At 45.4% G+C, this 18,437-nt stretch overlaps 1 protein-coding gene across 2 annotated transcripts in view; it reads left to right on the top strand.

The window, feature by feature from the left end:
- The first annotated feature begins 3,227 nt into the window (after positions 1-3,227).
- Positions 3,228-18,437, top strand: part of LNX1 (ligand of numb-protein X 1) — a 174,143-nt gene continuing 158,933 nt past the window's right edge. Inside the window, exon 1 of one of the 2 annotated variants that reach the window (XM_072775044.1) lies at positions 3,228-3,558. The gene's annotated coding sequence lies outside the window, so the exon portion shown is untranslated. The remainder of the gene's footprint in view (positions 3,559-18,437) is intronic. The other variant, XM_072775045.1, reaches the window with a different exon arrangement.

The raw sequence follows: 18,437 nt of genomic DNA, 5'->3' as shown, positions 1-18,437 counted from the left end.
AATTAGATTTTTCCAAGTCTAGTTGGGCTGGAATGTGGGGTACAGATTTGGTGGAGAGACTGGGGCAAGAAGAAAAGCAAGGAAGCCAGCCAGGGAGGCCAGCTAGGAGATTCCTGCAGTTAAGGGGGGCGGGGTGGGATGGAGGGCAGGCAGTTGTGGTAGCGGGAACAGGAGGCCGTGGTTGGTCCTGCTGTAAGTTCTGGAGGGGGTGTTGACAGAATGTCCTCATGGACTGGGTGTCGGACAGGAGGACAGGCTAAGGAAGGGTGACCCCCAGGCTGGGGGACTTGGGGGAAAGCAAGGGGTGTTAGCTGAGGTGGACACAGGAGGAGGGGCAAGTTGGCTTTGGGTAGGTGGAGTCTGAGATGGCTGCGCGACACTGAGAACGCGGTTGGAAGCTCAGAAGAGAGGTCTGAGGCAGAGACACAACTCTGGAAGTGTTGACACGGAGATGGCATTTACAGCCTCCCGGTGGGGGGCAGTTTGCACTCCTCACTGCCTCCCCCACTTGTAGGACAGGGTGGAAAAGCTCTCAGTTGTGTGTCAACAGGAGGGAAAGGAAAGCAGCCAGTCCATGACGGTCCAAGGAAGCCACGTTCTCGCTCCTCTTGTGATCCATCCACGTTCAGGCTGAGCAACGTGCAAGAGCAAAGCAGGCCTGAGGGAAAACTCGCTCAGGTTCTGACTTCTTTACTACAGAATATTGAACAAGCTCCTCTGCAATTTTCCATTTCACAGCCGTCCTAGCCCTCCCTCCACATGCACCAGAAATGAAGACGTTTGGTCTGCGTACGACTGGACAGGTTGCTTCTGGGGGACCCTCACATGGTGCTGTTGTATTTGCCTTCCAATGACGAGCGGGATTTTAACTGCATCTGGACATTTCTGCTGAGTTGGATCCTGTCACTCAGCAGGAATGTCCCACACCAAATGGAAAGGACACTAAAGCCATGGGGTTTGAGCAGACCCAGGTCTCCACACTGTGCGCTGCCAGGGAGTGAGTAATTCTGGCTTTGGAAAGGGCACATTTGTAAAGCTAAATTAATATGTCCTGTTTTTCATCCGTGACTTCTCTCCATTTCCAGTTTGAAACAGTGAGCTGCCTCGGGTACATGACCGTGCAAAAAATATGTTTCGGGGGGTATGTGTGTTTATTGTGAATCCCAGGATGGACTTAACCATTGGAAGCCATTCAATCAGCACTGATCCAGATGCTCACAGGAAGGTGAAACAAAATCCATCTACCTCACCTTTCGGAGTGGAAAGCCCCGAGCTTCTGAGAGTCCCCAAATCTGCTGTCTTTATTCCCCGGTGGGGCAAAGCTGGCAAGCAGATGAGGAACATGAAAGCCCCTGTTACATCAGCATCTTTCCAACATTTTGATTTTTTTTTTGGTTTCAAATGATAAGGTTGAAAAGTCCCATTTGACTGTTATAAATTGCCTTTCCTCATCAAAGACCTCCAAGATCAGAGTCTATAAACATATCTGGACACGTGTTTAGTTGTAAACCACTGGGAAAGACAAATGAAATGATACCTACAATCAATGCCCAGCCCCTTTCCAATTTTCTTTATTGCCATAATTCCAACAAATCAATCTTTAGTCTCTGCTGAGGACGGAAAGCTGCCCAACCTCACGTTTCAAGGCCTATGTGGCCTCAGAGCCAGACACCCCAAAGCTCCACCCAAACCAACCCCAGGGTAACAAGGGTGAGCAACTGCCCTGATGTCGCAACTCCTATATTTACAAAAACAGACAACTTTGACCCCGCTGGGAGGCATCTCCTTGTCTCCTAATTAACGGTTTTACTTTCCTTTGACCAGCGGCCAGCTGTCCCGGGGAACCGCCGTGGCACAGGAGAGCTAAATGCTAACAATTGGAAGTAAGGAGGAGGCCAATAAAACCAAAACACGTTGCAGTGTGACCTGAGGACTGGGAACACATGTGCTGGTTTGTGTTTTTTTTTTTTTTTTTTTTCTCACCAGGGAGAGGTTTTCAGGCTGTGAACTCCTTGTCATTCATCCCTTGGATTATTGATTAAAAGAAGCTCATAACTGTTAGGCTCCTAAAACCAGAAGGGCATACTCACAATCAGACCATGATCAAAGCACACAGAGAGGCCCAGAGATTTGTAGCCCACTTCCTTGTGCGTAAATAGGAGCCCCAAGGGGGGAGCCGGGTCTATAGCAGCCAGCAGCCCCACTGTGGTTGAGACAAGAGGAGGTGCCCAGCCCGGTGTGTGCTACAAACAAGTTATATAAAGATGGCATCGAACTCACAGCCCCAGGGAGCAAGCTCTTTGGCCATCGCCAGAGATGCCAGTGAACAGAAGTCCTGAAGCTGACTGGTGGGGAAGGCCACACTTCCAAAAGGGCAATTTTTCCATTCACACCTCTCTGGAGCGCTTGGCCGGAGCACTTTGCTCTCGAATCCTTCGTTTCTTCGCCTATACGATGGGAATGATAACTGTAGGACTATGTGGAGAAGTAAATGAGATAATAATGCAGGTCAGGCCATGGCACAGGACCCTGCAGCCAGTCAGCCCTCGACAGATGTTGGCAGAGATGCTGCTGGGCTGCGGATGCTGACCCCGCTGTTCACGAGTAAGTAGGAGAAACCTTTATTTAAACCTGATTTTTTTTTTATTGTGCTAGTCTTCACGAGAAACTTCTTCCTTCGTTTTCAAAAATAAAAACTGCTTTTTTTATTTTATTTTTTTTTACCTTTTATTTAAACAACAGTCCTGTCTCTTTAGAGTTAAAGGTCTTAACTAATATCAGCCATGAACTTGCTCATCTTTTTCTTCTTTGTCTGACAAACATCAGGCCGTGTTCCGTTATAAGAGATGCTGCCTATGGAAAATCTTTTAAAGTCTTGGCAAGGCCGTGGAACGAGTCGGGATGCCTTGATTTGTCTGATACCCATTTCAGCTCATGCTTCTCTGCATAATTAAAAATAAGAAGACGCCCAGGGTTCTGAGGCCCGTCCAGGCAGCAGCCCCTGCCTGTTGAGGAACTGGTCCCAGCACGAGGATGTCCCAGGCCCTGGGGACGACCTGGACCTGAAGGTGCAGTGAACCCTGTGTTTACTTCCTTGTTGATTTCCCTTCTCTGGCTCCCAGCTCATTTTCCCATTGCCTGCAGGAAAACAACATTCAGGGGTGCGGTAGGACTGACTTGGCAGGCCGAAAGGTGAACAAAAGGATCCTGGCTTTTCCTGAGAGCACAGGGACGGTCAAGGGAGCCTGGGCCCCTTCCAGACCAGAACAGATTAGTCACTGATGCTAATGAGCGCTGCTCGGTGGGGGGGCTGCTCTCCCTGGAAGCTCCTGGGAGGCTGCTCTCGGGTTCATGGATCAGCATGACACAAAGCCTTGCAAAAGGGGCAGGAGGTGAGCTGATTACCTCCAAGGCCGAATGGTTTTCATGCCTGTCTGGAAGAGGAGACACAGGAAAGAGAGAGAAAATCTCCCTGGGCCACAGAAGATCAGCTCCCAAGCGGACTGCCCCCCACCCGAGGCCTCACACGACTGGGAACCGGTTCACCGTGCAGCAAAGGTAAGAGTCCCGCCTCCCCCTCCAGGGAACATCTCATGTGATTTGAGACACTTTGCGATTTGAGACACTTTGCTCCTAACTCTCCCAGCCCAGCCTCCCACCCTTAGCCCGACCACCCACCCCCCAGCACCCACCACACCGCCCCTCCAAGTTGTTGAAGACAGCCAAAAGCTAGAATGTCTAGGTATGTCTTTTTCAAAACACTCCAGAAAGGCCCTCAGGATATCTACATTTTTAATACCTGATTTTTTTTTATTGCGCTACTCTTCACAAGAAACTTCTTCCTTCATTTTCAAAACTAAAAACTGCTTTTCTTATTTTGTTGGGGTTTTTTTTTTTGTTTGTTTTTTACTGGTCCAACAGGTCAGTAAAAACATAAACAACCCCACTAACAGTAATTGGATTCATATAACATTATTCCTCATCGGTATCCGAAACATATTCACCTATTTTGCTTCATTTCTGTAGTGGAAATAGGTATTGCCATTGCAGTTTTACTCACGGAGAGACTTAGGTCCAGGGAAATTTGACTTGCCTGCCAACATGTGGGTAGGTGAGTAACAGAGGGCACATCCTGTCTCTATTCCTGCCTCTTTGCAGTAGAACGGTGACTCTACCTTTTTTTTTTTTTTAAGGATTTATTTATTTACTTACTTATTTAGAGAGCAAGAACATGGGGAGGGGCGAGGGAGGAGGGAGAGAATCCTCAAGCAGACTCCCTGCCGAGCATGACCCCAAGATCACCACCGGAGCCGAAATTTAGAATTGGATGCTCAACAGACTGAGCCAGCCAGGTGCTTCTTCAAACCAAAATACCAGGCTATATTCTCTGCCACATATTCTCTGGCCAATGATCCGATGGGAGGATAGGATTTTAGAAATTGGAACTCATTCGCCTAGAAAATCCAGAAATAGAGTATCCAGTACGATATGCCACCTTGTTATTTATCGCTGTTTACATCCATCCCTGGGCGCCGAATCCAGTTCACCAAATGTTGATAAGCTGCATTCTGGGTGCCCAGCACTGGGCCACATATCGGAGCACGGTGCAAACCATGTGGCCAAGGCGTGCTGAAGGAATGCACTGTGGGGGCCGAGGGTGGAGGTCGTACATGAGAAGACTCTCCACGGGACAGGAGCTTCACACTTGAGCTTGGCATAAAGAGGGGACTTTGACTGAGGGGGAGCTTTTCAGATTGGGACCACTCCCCACAGTAGGAATTTGCTCATGGAACATTCAGAGCAAGATGGTGACAACAGAACAGGCGACGAAGAGCACATTCTGGGAATTAGACTTGAATCTCGGTACTATTTTCCACTCGCTCTGTGCCCTGGAGTTAATCCAGTTAACTCTTATGACCTCAGTGTTCTGAAAGGCAAAATGGGAATAATAGTATCACCTCGTTCATGGAGTTGTCTTAAGGTTTAAATGAGAGAATGCATGTAAAGCCTTTGCTGGCACGTAATGAGCGCTCAAAAATACTATTTAATTACCCCATGCCTGCTTCCATGGGAGATACTAGGAGTGCAGATGAGAGGAGCTCTACTCTCAATTTGATCAAACATTGTGAATTAGTTGTGTGCAACCAGCTACGTGCGGTGCAGTAATGCCCTGGGACCACAGACAGAGGGATCATCTGTAGGTATTCTGGGCCTGTTGGGGGAGGCGGGAAGACGTTTCCCAGTAGAGGCCCTGTTGTGTAGGCAGGTAGTGAAGGACTATCTCAGTGAAGATAGTGAAAGGAGCTGCGCCGATGTGATTTTGAATCCCAGTTTCACCCCCAGCCACATACACAGCACCGCGTGGATATCTACTTATTCAGGAATCTCTCCATCCTTCACTAGGTGAGTGGAAGGAGAATATTTCTCCTCTGCACCTCATCAGAGTGCCAGCCTGTCGCAGACAGACCCTGAGCCTGCTTCTGGAGCAGCCACTCCAAATTTTGTCCGCCCAAAGCAGCCTCTGGGTGCCTGTGTTCTGGAAAGTCTGGAAAACACGATTCCAACCTAGCATATGCATTACATGTAGATGGAGATACAGATATAGATGAAGCATAGACGTACGTATGTGTGTATTTAGAAAGACCTCAAACTTATAGAAAAGTCACAGAGACGGTACAGTACAAAGAATTTTGCACTGCATTTTCCCAGATCCTTTGAGAGTAAGCTGCCAAAACAGTGCCTCCTCTTCCCCGTGTATTGTAGTGTGTACTTTAGCGTGTGTTTTCTATACCCAAGGACGTTCTCCCGCATAACCGCAAAGTCAGGAAATCGATGTTGACGTATTCCTGTTTTCTAATCTTCAGACCCCAGCAAGTTTTCATCAGTTGCCATTTCTGTTAATGATTTTTACAAAAGATTTATTTAGGGAATCCCTGGGTGGCTCAGCGGTTTAGCACCTGCCTTTGGCCCAGGGCACGATCCTGGGGTCCCGGGATCAAGTCCCATGTCAGGCTCCCGGCATAGAGCCTGCTTCTCCCTCCTCCTGTGTCTCTGCCTCTCTCTCTCTCTCTCTCTCTGTCTATCATAAATAAAGAAATCTTAAAAAAAAAAAGATTTATTTATTTTAGAGAGAGAGTGAGTGTGAGTCCAAGTGGGGGAAGGGACAGCAAGAGGAGAGAGAGAATCTCAGGCAGACTCTGTGCTGAGCGTGGAGCCCAGAGTGAGGCTCCATCCCACGACCCATGAGATCCCAATCTAAGCTGAAACCTGGAGTCGGATGCTCACCCGACTGAGCCACCCGCGCACCCCCACCAGTTACCACTTAATCCTTGGACCAACTCAAGGTTTTAAGGCTCAAGTGCTACATTTAGCTGTCACCATGTTCTTTGCTCCACGATCAAGCCTTCTTCAGTAGTCCCTTCACTTTCACAATTTTGGCCCTTTTTAAAAAATACAGGCCAGTTTTTCTGCGGAATGTTCCTCAATCTGGGTTTGCCTGAGTTTCCTTGTGCTTTGACTCAAGTTTTACAACCTTGGCCCAAAAACATCACAGAAATGAAGCTGTGTCCCTCTCATTGCATCCTATTGGGTGGCAGACGATTTTAAACTTCACTGAGGGGGCACCTGGGTGGCTCAGTGGTTGAGCACCAACCTTTGGCCCAGAGAGTGATCCCGGGGTCCTGGGATCGAGTCCCACGTCAGGCTCCCCAAAGGGAGCCTGCTTCTCCCTCTGCCTATGTCTCTGCCTCTCTCTGTGTCTCTCATGAATAAATAAATAAAATCTTTAATTTTTTTTAAACCATAGCTGGATTTTAGACTTGAGGACAAGAGGCTCTGGAGCCGGGCTTTCTGGGTTCAAACCCTGCCTCTGCTACTTACTAGCTGTGTGATCTTAGGCAAGTTACTGTTCTGTGCTCTAGTTTCCTTAACTATAAAACTAGAGATTATAGGGACACCAGGGTGGCTCAGCGGTTGAGTGACTGCCTTCGGCTCAGGTCATGATCTTGGGGTCTGGGATCGAGTCCCACATTGGGCTCCCTGCATGGAGCCTGCTTCTCTCTCTGCCTGTGTCTCTGCCTCTCTCTGTTTCTGTGTCTCTCATGAATAAATAAATAAATCTTAAAAAAAAAACCTGGAGATTATAATAGTACTTACCTCATGAGACCAGGGCCATTGTTAAATTAATTCTTTTACGTAGCACATAGAAAAATGCATAGTGTACATAAAGCATGTAATAAATATTAGATGTTTTTATTATTTCCCAATAGATAGATCAAACAGGGATTAAGGCATTGGCAAAACAGAGGCACCAAAAATCATCATTAATTAAAACAGAAAAATTTAAAAGAATGGATTTGGGCATTTCAACAGAAACTCTGAAGTCATTATCTTGAGAAAAATCAGAACTTTTGTGCCCTTCTGTAAGCTTACTTTATGGCTTGCTGTTGTTTTCTTTTGATAGATTTTGGAGGCTGGGAGTCCACTGTAATCTTTTCATTATTTTGGCCTCTAAAGGTCGGGGTGTTACAAGAGAAACATGCTATGGAGACCTCTGTTCTATTGGTCTCCCTGGCACAGAGATCCAGTAGGAGTAGCCATTGTACACACTCCTGGAGTCCCAGGGCAATAGGATCGGTTATGATTGTTCTGACACCTGCACCAAACAAGGCTACCCCAAAGCTGAAGAGAGGCGGTCTTAAAACTCAATTATTGCTAAAGCAATTCTGCACCCCACTGTTCCATGAGTGTGTGTGTGTGTGTTGGGGGAGGGATGGTCTTGAAACCCATCTTAAAGTCTTTTTGAAATAAGAGTTGGCAGCCTTTCAGCAGTGGCCTTCTACCCCCCTGTCACTGGAGCTGAGGGGACAGTCCTCCTTTCCCACAGCCCACACCCCCTGAGAGCCAGGGGAACCAGAAACAGAAGCTCAAAAGTACACATGGTGCATCCAAATTAAAGAACTTCTATGCATCGGATACAATCAACACAGTGAAAAGCAACCCATGGGATGGGAGAAAATAGTTGCAAACCATGTATCTGATAAGGGATTCATATCAGAACATATAGAGAACTCCTACAACTCAATGGCAAAAACAAAAAACCCATTTTTTTAAACGAGCAAAATAGACATTTCTCCAAGGAAGATGTACAAATGGCAAAAAAGCATATGAAAAGATGCTCAGGGCAGCCCCGGTGGCACAGCGGTTTAGCGCCGCCTGCAGCCCGGGGTGTGATCCTGGAGACCAGGGATCGAGTCCCACGTCGGGCTCCCTGCATGGAGCCTGCTTCTCCCTCTGCCTGTGTCTCTGCCTCTCTCTTCTTTCTCTCTGAATAAATAAATAAATAAATCTTTTAAAAAAAAAGAAAGAAAAGATGCTCAATGTCATTAATCTTTAGAGAAATGCAAATCAAAACCACAATGAAATATTACTTCACACCCATTAGGGTGGCTGCTATAAAAAAAGAGAAAGAAAGAGAAAGAAAAAGAAAGAAAGAAAGAAAGAAAGAAAGAAAGAAAGAAAGAAAGAAAGAAAAGAAAGAAAGAAAGAAAGAAAGAAAGAAAGAAAGAAAGAAAGAAAGAGCCAAACCCACAAAATAACAAGTATTGGTAAGATCCCTTGCTACACCATTGGTAGGAATGGAGAATGGTGCGGCTGCTATCGAAAACAGTATATGGTGGTTCCTCAAAAAATTAAAAATAGTTACCACATGATCCAGAAATTCCACTTCTGGGTATTTACCCCCAAAGAATTGAAAGCAGGGACTCAAACAGATATTTTTACACCCACAGTCATAGCAGCTTCATTCACAAAGCCAAGGGATGGAAGAAACTCAAAAGTCCATGAACAGATAAACATAGGAGAAGGGAAGGAAGAAGAAAATAAGATAAAAACAGAGGGAAGCAAAACATAAGAGACTCTTAACTCTAGGAAACAAACTGAGGGTCGCTGGAGGGGAGGGGGTAACTGGGTGATGGGCATTAAGGAGGGCACGTGATGTAATGAGCACCCAGTGTTCTATGCAACTGATGAATCGCTAAACTCTACTCCTGAAACTAGTAATATGCTGTATGTTAACTACATTGAATTTTTTAAAAGTCCATAAATAGATGAATAAACAAAATGTGGTATATCCATGCAATGGAATACTCTTCAACCTTCAGAAGGAAGGAAATTCTGATCCATGCTGCAGCATGGATGAGCCTTGAGGACATTATGTTAATTGAAATAAGTCTGTCACAATAGGATAAATACTATAGAATCCCACTTATATGAGGACCCCAGAGTAGCCAGGAGCTGGGGGGTGGGGGTGGGGATGGGGAGTTACTGTTTACCAGGCACAGAGTTTCAGACTGGAGAGATGAAAAGAGTTCTGGATGGTGGTGGTGGTGGCACGGTAACATCAGTGTGCTTTACACCACCTGAACACTTTCAAGTGGTCTTTAAAATGGTAAATTGGATGCTTTCTGATATTTACCACAATTAAAAATCATAATTAGGAAATGCCCATCAAGCTGGGCTTTTCCCTAGCAAGGCGATTCTGGAAAAAATTAGAACTGTAGAAGAAAAATAATTCTACACTTTCTAGGGAAATTTTCCACATCTCAGAGTTTCTCAAGGAATGTCAGAGACCTAAACTTTGGTACTCAAAAAAAACCTTTTTTTTTGAAGTCCTTCTCTGAGAAAAGAAGTAAGAAAATCCATCTCGGTCAGAACCTGGTCAAATTCAAAGACTTGCTGAGATATTCTCTGCCCATCACAACCTACCAGTCTTCTCGTGATGTAAGGAGGTCACTTCCTAAAATTAATACGATCAGCATCATTTTGAAGATGCAGGTGTGAAAGAGGCACTATTCAATAGGTTGATGGTTCAATTATGCATATGTTGCTAAAATATTTAAAGCTTGTAGTTCTTGACTGGGGACAGACGAGCCAAAGGTGCTGTGTGAGAGGGTTTTTAAAAGACATCCGCCTCAATGTCTTGTGCTGGTTCCTTGGGCACCGAAAAGTACAGAAACAGACCCAGCGTGAGGCTAAATCTGAATTTGAGGTCACAGACTGTGTTGGGTGAAACATCTGCCTAACCTCTGGATCTGGGTCAGCAGGAAAGGAGGAAATAGAACAAGGAGGGCTTTTCCTCCCTCTTTCCTGAATACCTGACCAGGAGGCCAGCTTTGCCTCCCGGGGCGGGTCCGGCCTTTTACTGCTTCCTCTGAAGCTAATCTTGCAGGCTCGCTTCACCTCTGCAGGGTCTCAATTTACTCATATGTAAAATCGGAACAATAATGAAATACCAGCGGGCAACAGTGCATAGTAAGCCATAAAACAGATGTGTGTTTTTATTTATTTGCATACTACTTCATTCTGCAAAGAAATTATGTTGACGACAAAGCAGATAATAGGAAGTAGGAGAGAGTCACCGAGAGATGTTTCTGGTCAGCATGGTGCTTTCAGTTTTTCACATTAGCCACCAGCATCTAAAAATCAGATGATTTCATATAAAAATCCAAATTTTAAATTCTGTTAAAATATAGAAACATCCGGCCACACGGGCCCCATGTTTCTCTGCTAATTCACTCACTCAGCAAACTTGGACTGGGTGAGAATTCTGTGTCAGGCGCTCTTCAGGGTGCTGGGACATAGCAGAGTAATTATAATTATTATAATTAATTAAACAGATAAATAAGATGATTACAGAAAATGAGAAACGCTACGAATAAAGCAGGGTCAGAGGCTAGAGACTGATGGGGTAAAAAGGCAGTGCTATTTTAGGAGAGTGGGCAGGGGAAGAACTTTTCCAGTTTGCCACAGTCCATACACCATGACTTATTGGCCTGCTCACGTCGGTCATTTCCTGCTGCCTGTTTGGCAGCTGGAGGCATCTGAGGTCGTGAGCTCTGCAATAAAATGATGGAAAAAATATTTTTAAAAGATTTTATTTATTTATTCATGAGAGACACAGAGAGAGGCAGAGACACAGGCAGAGGGAGAAGCAGGCTCCTCACAGGGATCCTGATGTGGGACTCGATTCCTAAACTGGGATCACGCCCTGAGCCAAAGGCAGACGCTCAACCGCTGAACCACCCAGGCATCCCAAAATGATGGAAAATATAATCTAGAATTTAAATCAGGAATGGGGGACATATAAATAAGCGTTGAAAAAATAAAAAGAAAAATAAGAAAAATAAATAAATAAATACATAAATAAATAAGCGTTGAATGGCAAGAGCAGAAGGAATAGGATCCAAGTATGAATGCCATGAGAGCCTACATGAGTGGTTACAGTTGAGCGTCAGATTTCACTCTGCGCTTCCTGGAACTCAGAGCCAAAGGAGATATGGCCTATGGTGGCATTTTCAGTTTTGGGAGAACAGAAATAAAGCCATTCATTCCTTCATAGGTGCAGAGCTTTCATCACCTGAATTTGGAGTAGAAACTGATGACACCGGGCTTTCTAGAGGGAACGCTGAGTGATAAAGTCATCAGTAGTCTCACCAACACAGGCACAGAAGTAGAGGAGTTTCCTTGGTTTCAGTCATTCATTCAAAACACCGTCACTGAGACACTAAGATAAGCACTAGAGATGCAAAAATGGCCTGTTGTGCTCTTTTCTTTTTCCCCTAGTGTCCATAGATAACAGACGAGAACACGCTTCATCTACACTAACCTCAGTGAAGGTCAAAATAATGTCACGCAGACCCCTCGTTCCCGCTGACCTCAATGCACGGGGTAGTCCGCACAATGGACAGAATGCCTATCACTCAAACTCTCTTCCTTCCATAAATCTATCCTCTCTCAGCTGGTTCTTAAGAAAGAAAGAGTAGAATGAACAGCTCCTAGTGACATTGGTCGGTGACAGTCATCCTTATCACTGAAAGGCAACTCCTGTGGCCTTTGGACCTCTTGATGTAAGTAGGTAAATCTCCTTCCCTTTTACTGGAACAGCCCCATGGGGGAACATGGATGGTTATGCACACTGACTCCTTAATGTGGAGAACAGCCCACCCGGGGGAAGGAAATGATTAAATCCATTCGCCCCCTGCACAAGAAGATTCTCCTACATTCCTGGGCTGGCAGGAGATCTAGCCTGTCTTCTTTTTTTTTTTTTTTAATTTTTATTTATTTATGATAGTAACAGAGAGAGAGAGAGAGAGAGAGAGAGAGAGAGAGAGAGGCAGAGACACAGGCAGAGGGAGAAGCAGGCTCCATGCACCAGGAGCCCGACGTGGGATTCGATCCCGGGTCTCCAGGATCGCGCCCTGGGCCAAAGGCAGGCGCGAAACCGCTGCGCCACCCAGGGATCCCTCTAGCCTGTCTTCTAGAATGTTCCCAGGAAGTTTTTTCAGGGCTCCAGTGTCCAGAGTGTCATGAGTTCCCTTGCCAAAGGAGCCCCAAGGCTTCTTAGTTTATGTTAGCTCCACTGTGAACCCCCAGGTGCAGAGCGCATCTACACCTTGAGATGTGCCTCCTGTCCCAGGAGAAAACACATAGGCAAAAATGCAGTTGAGCCAAATTTTCTGTCCTTATTTTTTTGGCCCAGATGCTGCCCGGCTGAGTCCTTATCACCTGGATCACCTCTTGGCTCACTGGCGATTCTGTGGGCTCACTCTCCTGCACTTGGCAAGAACCAAGGCGTTGTCCGAGGGCCAGAACCAAAACATCGCTTCTCCCTCACTCTTTTGAAAACCAAGAAGAGCATTTTGACTGCCAGGTGTAATCCTTACCCAGACTTCCTCCACTCCATTACCACCCTTCTCTGTTACTCTGACTAAATATCCCCTTTGAACCAACCTCACAGAACTGGTTCTCTGGGTTTGCAACAATGACCTTCCAGAAACACCCTGAGTTCAGTGGCTGGCACGAGCCTCGCAGGCTCTGCTTGGCCATCTGGCAATGAGGCCCTCCTGATGTTGAAGTAACCGACCCTCCCGGAGATGTTATCCAAGTCACTTGACATGGAATCCTGCTCCGTCCTGGAATGGGACAGCCCTAGAGTTCCCAAGGACTTGCTATGGGAGTCCCAGCTAGTGCTATGTTTTCTGACAAAGCTCACCGTGTACACTCCTTTCCGCAGACCATACAAATATAGAGGCATATATTTACACACATTCACAAATATCTCAATATATAACACATTGTTTTAACTTAAATTCCTTTTCATTCATTTCTTTCATCACTAGAGTGAAGTATACAACACAGTGAGTTCAACATATCCATCAGGTTTTGTTGCTGAGGGGCGAGGGCTATCGTTAAGGCTTGTCGAGAAAAATATCTTTTCATAGACTAACAAAAATTTGTCCCCAGCTGGCACTAAGCGACTGGGAAACACACCTGGCAAGGTGCTTTGTGTTCAGCAGGTGCTCAGTTCATGAAATAATAATAATCACAACCCCCTACTGGGTTCTTCTCCTGTGTCAGCCACTGTCAAACCCTACGTGGCTAGGTTTATCTTTTTTCATATTTCTAAAAAATACTAAGGTTATTTCATTTTTCAGGTGGAGACTCTGTGGTTTGGAGAGATTAAGTAACTTGCCCAGAGTCACTGTGTGGCAGGACTGGGTTTGAAAGCACGTCCTTGATCCTTCAGAGCTCCTGGAGGGAGAAGGGATGGGGAGGAGGGCTGTGAGAGCATGCAGGGCTTGGGCAGCCAGCTCTTCACATCCCTTCAAGCATCTGGACCAAGGCTCTACGTCGGTACCGCAGGGCTCATCTGCTTAATGAATAAAGAACCGCTTTCCCAAAACTTGTGACAGTCATATCCACTGTGTATTCTGGCTGACACCTGGTTAAATCATCAAGATCAAGGGTTCTCAGCCTCACCAACACTAGCATTTGGGGCTGGATAATTCTTGATTGTGGGAAGCTGTCTGGTACATTGTAGGATATTTAGAAGCATCCCTGCTTTCAACCCACTGGATGCCAAGAATACCTCCCAAGTTTTGACAATCAAAAATGTCTCTAGGTGATGCCAGATGTCCACTGGGGGGCAAAACTGCCCCATAAGGAGAGCCACTGCACTAGATACAACCAGAAGTGAAAGGATATAGAGGTCACACTGAAGTGATGGTGAACAGGGCCAGAGGTTTGGAAGCTTCTGTGTGTATGTCTGGGAGGTCTCCAGGATCCTTCGAATGATGCAACCCCTCTCATAGTCATGGCACCACTAGGACTCAAAGTAGAAAAGTCCAAGGCTCTAACCAGCTCAAAGGAAGCCTCAGGCTCTCAGGTGGGTAGAGCAAGGGTCCCTCCAAAGGGCCTTAAAGGGCCATGATTAGCCTTCCCCATGTCACCACCTTTGTGACAAGAAATTTGGATATAACTGGGAAATGTTCCTTTCTTATATAACCATCGCTGTAGCACTCCTTTGACCCCCAGGCATAAAAGGTTAGAGTAGCCATGCCATGCCAGATGTGACTTCAGGGTTATACGGGGTATATCAGAAGTGTCCCCAAGCTGATGTTGGTCTCTTGTGGCCTATCACAAGATGGCCAGTGGCCAGGAGAGCCCTTTGTTCCAAGCCCCACATTGGGTCAATTAAAATTTGACATCATCTCCAATGTTGTATACATATTGAATTTTTGCATTTGGTCAAAAGCACTAATGTGTTCAATATATACATTCAAAATATATCACGGTTTTCATATTTCTATTTTGGAATTTCTTTCATGTTCAACGTCCCAAGAGCCTCCAAAAGTGGATGTGGCCTCAGCCTGTCTGGACTTCTGGCGAGGCCTGCTTTCATCATTATAAGTCAGAATATGGCACATAAGGAGTGTTATCTCCAGGGCTTAGAAGGCCCTGGCCCCCAAGTTATTCCCCACATACTCTGATTAGTGCTGAAAAATTCTATGAAACTTTTCTTTGCAGTGTCTTACATTCCAGGATAATTCTTGAAATAGAAAATATCCCTGGGAGAAATCATAGAATAACCCCTCCAAACTCAATCATGAGAAAATAGTCAAGCCAATTTAAGAAGGGCTCAAAAGCTTTGAACAGTCCCTTGGCCAAAAGGAGACAAACAGATAACAAGAAAACACATGGAAATGATGCTCGACATCATTAGTCATTAGAAAAAAGCAAATTCAAACCAGAACGAGACATCATTACGTATCTATTAGAATGGCTCAACCGAAAAAGACTGACCAACTGAATGTTGGTAAGGATCCGTAGCAATCAGAACTGCTAATGGGAAGGTAAAATGGTCCAACTACTTTAGAAAACACTTTGGCAGTTTCATAGAAAGTTAAATGTATACCTGCCGTATGATCCAGCCATTGCACCCTTAAGTATTCACCCAAGAGACAAGAAAGCATTTATACCCACACAAAGACTTGTGCACATATATTCCCAGTAGTTTTATTTGTAATCATCCAGCACTAGAAACAACCCAATGCGCAGCAACGGGTAAATGCACGGACCCGACTAGTCCATGCACGTAATGGAATACCGCTCAGCAGTAAGAAGGAATGATACACGCAATATAAATGAATCCAAAATTATTTATGCGGAAAAGGCCACACAAAACAGAATACATACCTTATATAGAATTCTAGAAAATGCAAATAATTGATAGTTACAGAAAGCAGATCAAGACTTGCCTGGGGATGGTGGCGCAGGGGGAAGCGGGAGGGAGGGATTCCCAAGGGGCACAGGGAACACTCTGGGGGTGACGGACCTGTTTATTTTCTCAGCTGGGGTGATGACTGCATGGCCATATCCAGATGCCAAAGTCGGTCAGATTGCATTCGTTGGCTGTGCATTAGGAAGGAGCTCTGGAGCGAGGGTGCTGTGAGGGGGACACAGGCACAGTCGTTCAGTAGACCCACTGGGGTGATTTCTCCATTTCCCTCTCATCAGGCTGAGCACAGAGGTTGCAGTCACTGGCTGGATAGTGTTACTGGAGTGAAGTGTGAGAAACTCATAAAAAATGTAGCAACTTATGGGTGGGTGAAAGCCTTGCCAGGGCACCCCTCATACACCCCAAAGGGCACCTTTCATTTGGGTAAGCCCTCTTAGAGCCAGAAGAGATTAGATCAAAATACACTAGATTTATTTGCATAGCGAAATCCCTTCTTAGAGAGTCGAGAGAGCGCCTCCCCACCCAGAACAGAGAAAGTGACCGAGCAGCTTGGATCCTCTCCAGCATATTCAGGCCAGAAAGCTGAGCAGTATCCCAGTGTTCATTGAGGAAATCAAATGCACACACACACACACATACATACACACACACAGAGCAACAGCAGCACCAGAGCGAGCAGCCTCTGAGGCTGGGGTCTGCAGGTGCAGGCTCCAATTAGAGCAGCCGGCTTCCAATACCTTTTCATCCCGAACAACGGCTGGGCCTCAGCCCCCGCCAGGGATGGAGGAAGGCTCCGGAAGGACGGCCGACCAGACTGGGGAAAACAAAGACTGTCCAAATGAAGGCAGCTCATGTGAGTCGAACCTGAAACCATAGCTTCATTTTTAAAACCTCTTGTGAGACTTAGCCAATGCACAATTTTGTGAAAAATCAGCCACCAGCCACCAGCCACAGGGAAACAAACTGCCTTCCAAGGCCCTCCACTCCTTTGTAGACCAGTGAGGCGCAGTATTTCCATAATGGCACAGTCTTGGTGGTGGTTTGCATCGTCGACACAGCAGTGGCCCCTAAACTGATAGATTTTTCAAGGTTGCAGGTGCAGGGCGGTCTCGCTCTAACTGCTGGCTCCTTATCATTTATATCACATCAAGGCATAAAGCTATGTGATTGGACCCTTGTTAGCAAAGAGGGGTGTGTTTGATGTGCTTGCCAGTGCTCTATCCTCAACAGAGAAACACTGAGATCGCAGACTCATTTTCTCCGTCCTCTTCCTCCTCTTCCTCTCTCCCCTCATGTTTTCTTACTGACTTTTTTCAAGAGAAGGTAGAAAGTTCAAGAAGCTTATACAGAGTTCTGGGATTCTCTATTATCAGGTCAGCTTATTCCACAGCCAAGGAAGCACTCCAAAGGAGAAGGAAGTCTCTGCAGGCATCACCTCCCGGGTGCTGCTTTCTGGGTTGCGTTGCCACCCCCTGCACCCTCTGCTTGGGGCTGCTTCTTCCCCTTCCTAATAGTCTTTATTGTCTTTTAATACAAATCTCCAAAGAAGTGCCAATAATTAGAAATGTTAAATGTTAATATTCCCACCGCCATGTCATCATAGCTCTGTGTTTCCCTCCAGATCTTGTCACTGGGCATACTTTTTTTGTTTACAATATGTGTGTGTGTGTTTATATATATGCATGTATGTGTGTACATATATATGCATGTATAGGTATATGCATATTCACACACACACACATATATATACATATACATATATAAACCTCCTGATTATTCTTGTAACTTGACTTCTCCACTGAATTTGCAGCCAGGAGATATGAATGGTTGGAAAGCTTAGAAACAGAAGAAACAGTCCTTTTGACACTTTAATATCCGAAGAGTCAATTCTTATCAGTGAATACTAAGCGTTCCTAGGGGAAATATAGAGTCAGGTTCCTGTGAGCCTCTGGTTCCAACAGTCATTAATTGATCAATATACAACCTTGTTCTATGTGTATTTCTATATAAAGACACCTTATTTAATATATATTGTTTGCTTATTAACATTGAACTCATGGTCAACAGAACAAATATCATGGGCCTGAACAAAGCATGTCTGACACACCTAGGTTCTCTATAAGGCACATCACAGCCTTCTTGTGTGGAGGAACACTGGACAACACATTAGAACTACATTTGGGGACCATTTTTAATACTAAAATCACCAACAGGGATGCCTGGGTGGCTCAGCAGTTGAGCATCTGCCTTTGGCTCAGGCTATGTACTGGAATTGGAAGGTATTTTGTTGGACCTCAGCTGGTCATTTGTATTTTTCACTGTCCTCAAAAGACCGTGACAGTGCCATGAGTATTGATTTGGCACTCATAAATAAATTTCAGTGAGTAGATGACTTTGCAAATATGGAATCCAAGATTAGTGAGAATCTACTATACCTACATTATATTAATGCCAGACACTGTGAGGACAGAAGGCATTTGGCCATTCATCCTTCTCTTCTGAAAATAATTTGTCACTTTTTTGTTAAAAATGCAGACAGCCTGGGTGACTCAGCAGTTTAGCACCTGCCTTCAGCCCAGGGTGTGATGCTGGAGACCGGGGATTGAGTCCCATCTCAGGCTCCCTGCATGGAGCCTGCTTCTCCCTCTGCCTGTATCTTTGCCTCTCTCTCTCTCTCTCTCTCTCTCTGTGTCTCTCATGAATAAATAAATAAAATATTTTTAAAATAATAATAAAAAATAAATTAAAATGCTACTGTGATGGTTGCCATGTATCATGACAGATCCTTTCCTTCTAAAGTGGTGCATTCAGGAATACCTGGTAGTCCCTTCTGTCTTGCTTCCAAGATCATCTTCAGAAC

Source organism: Canis lupus, chromosome 14, assembly GCF_048164855.1.
Source record: "Canis lupus baileyi chromosome 14, mCanLup2.hap1, whole genome shotgun sequence".
Classification (NCBI taxonomy): domain Eukaryota; kingdom Metazoa; phylum Chordata; class Mammalia; order Carnivora; family Canidae; genus Canis; species Canis lupus.
This window is presented reverse-complemented; position numbering and strand designations above follow the sequence as displayed.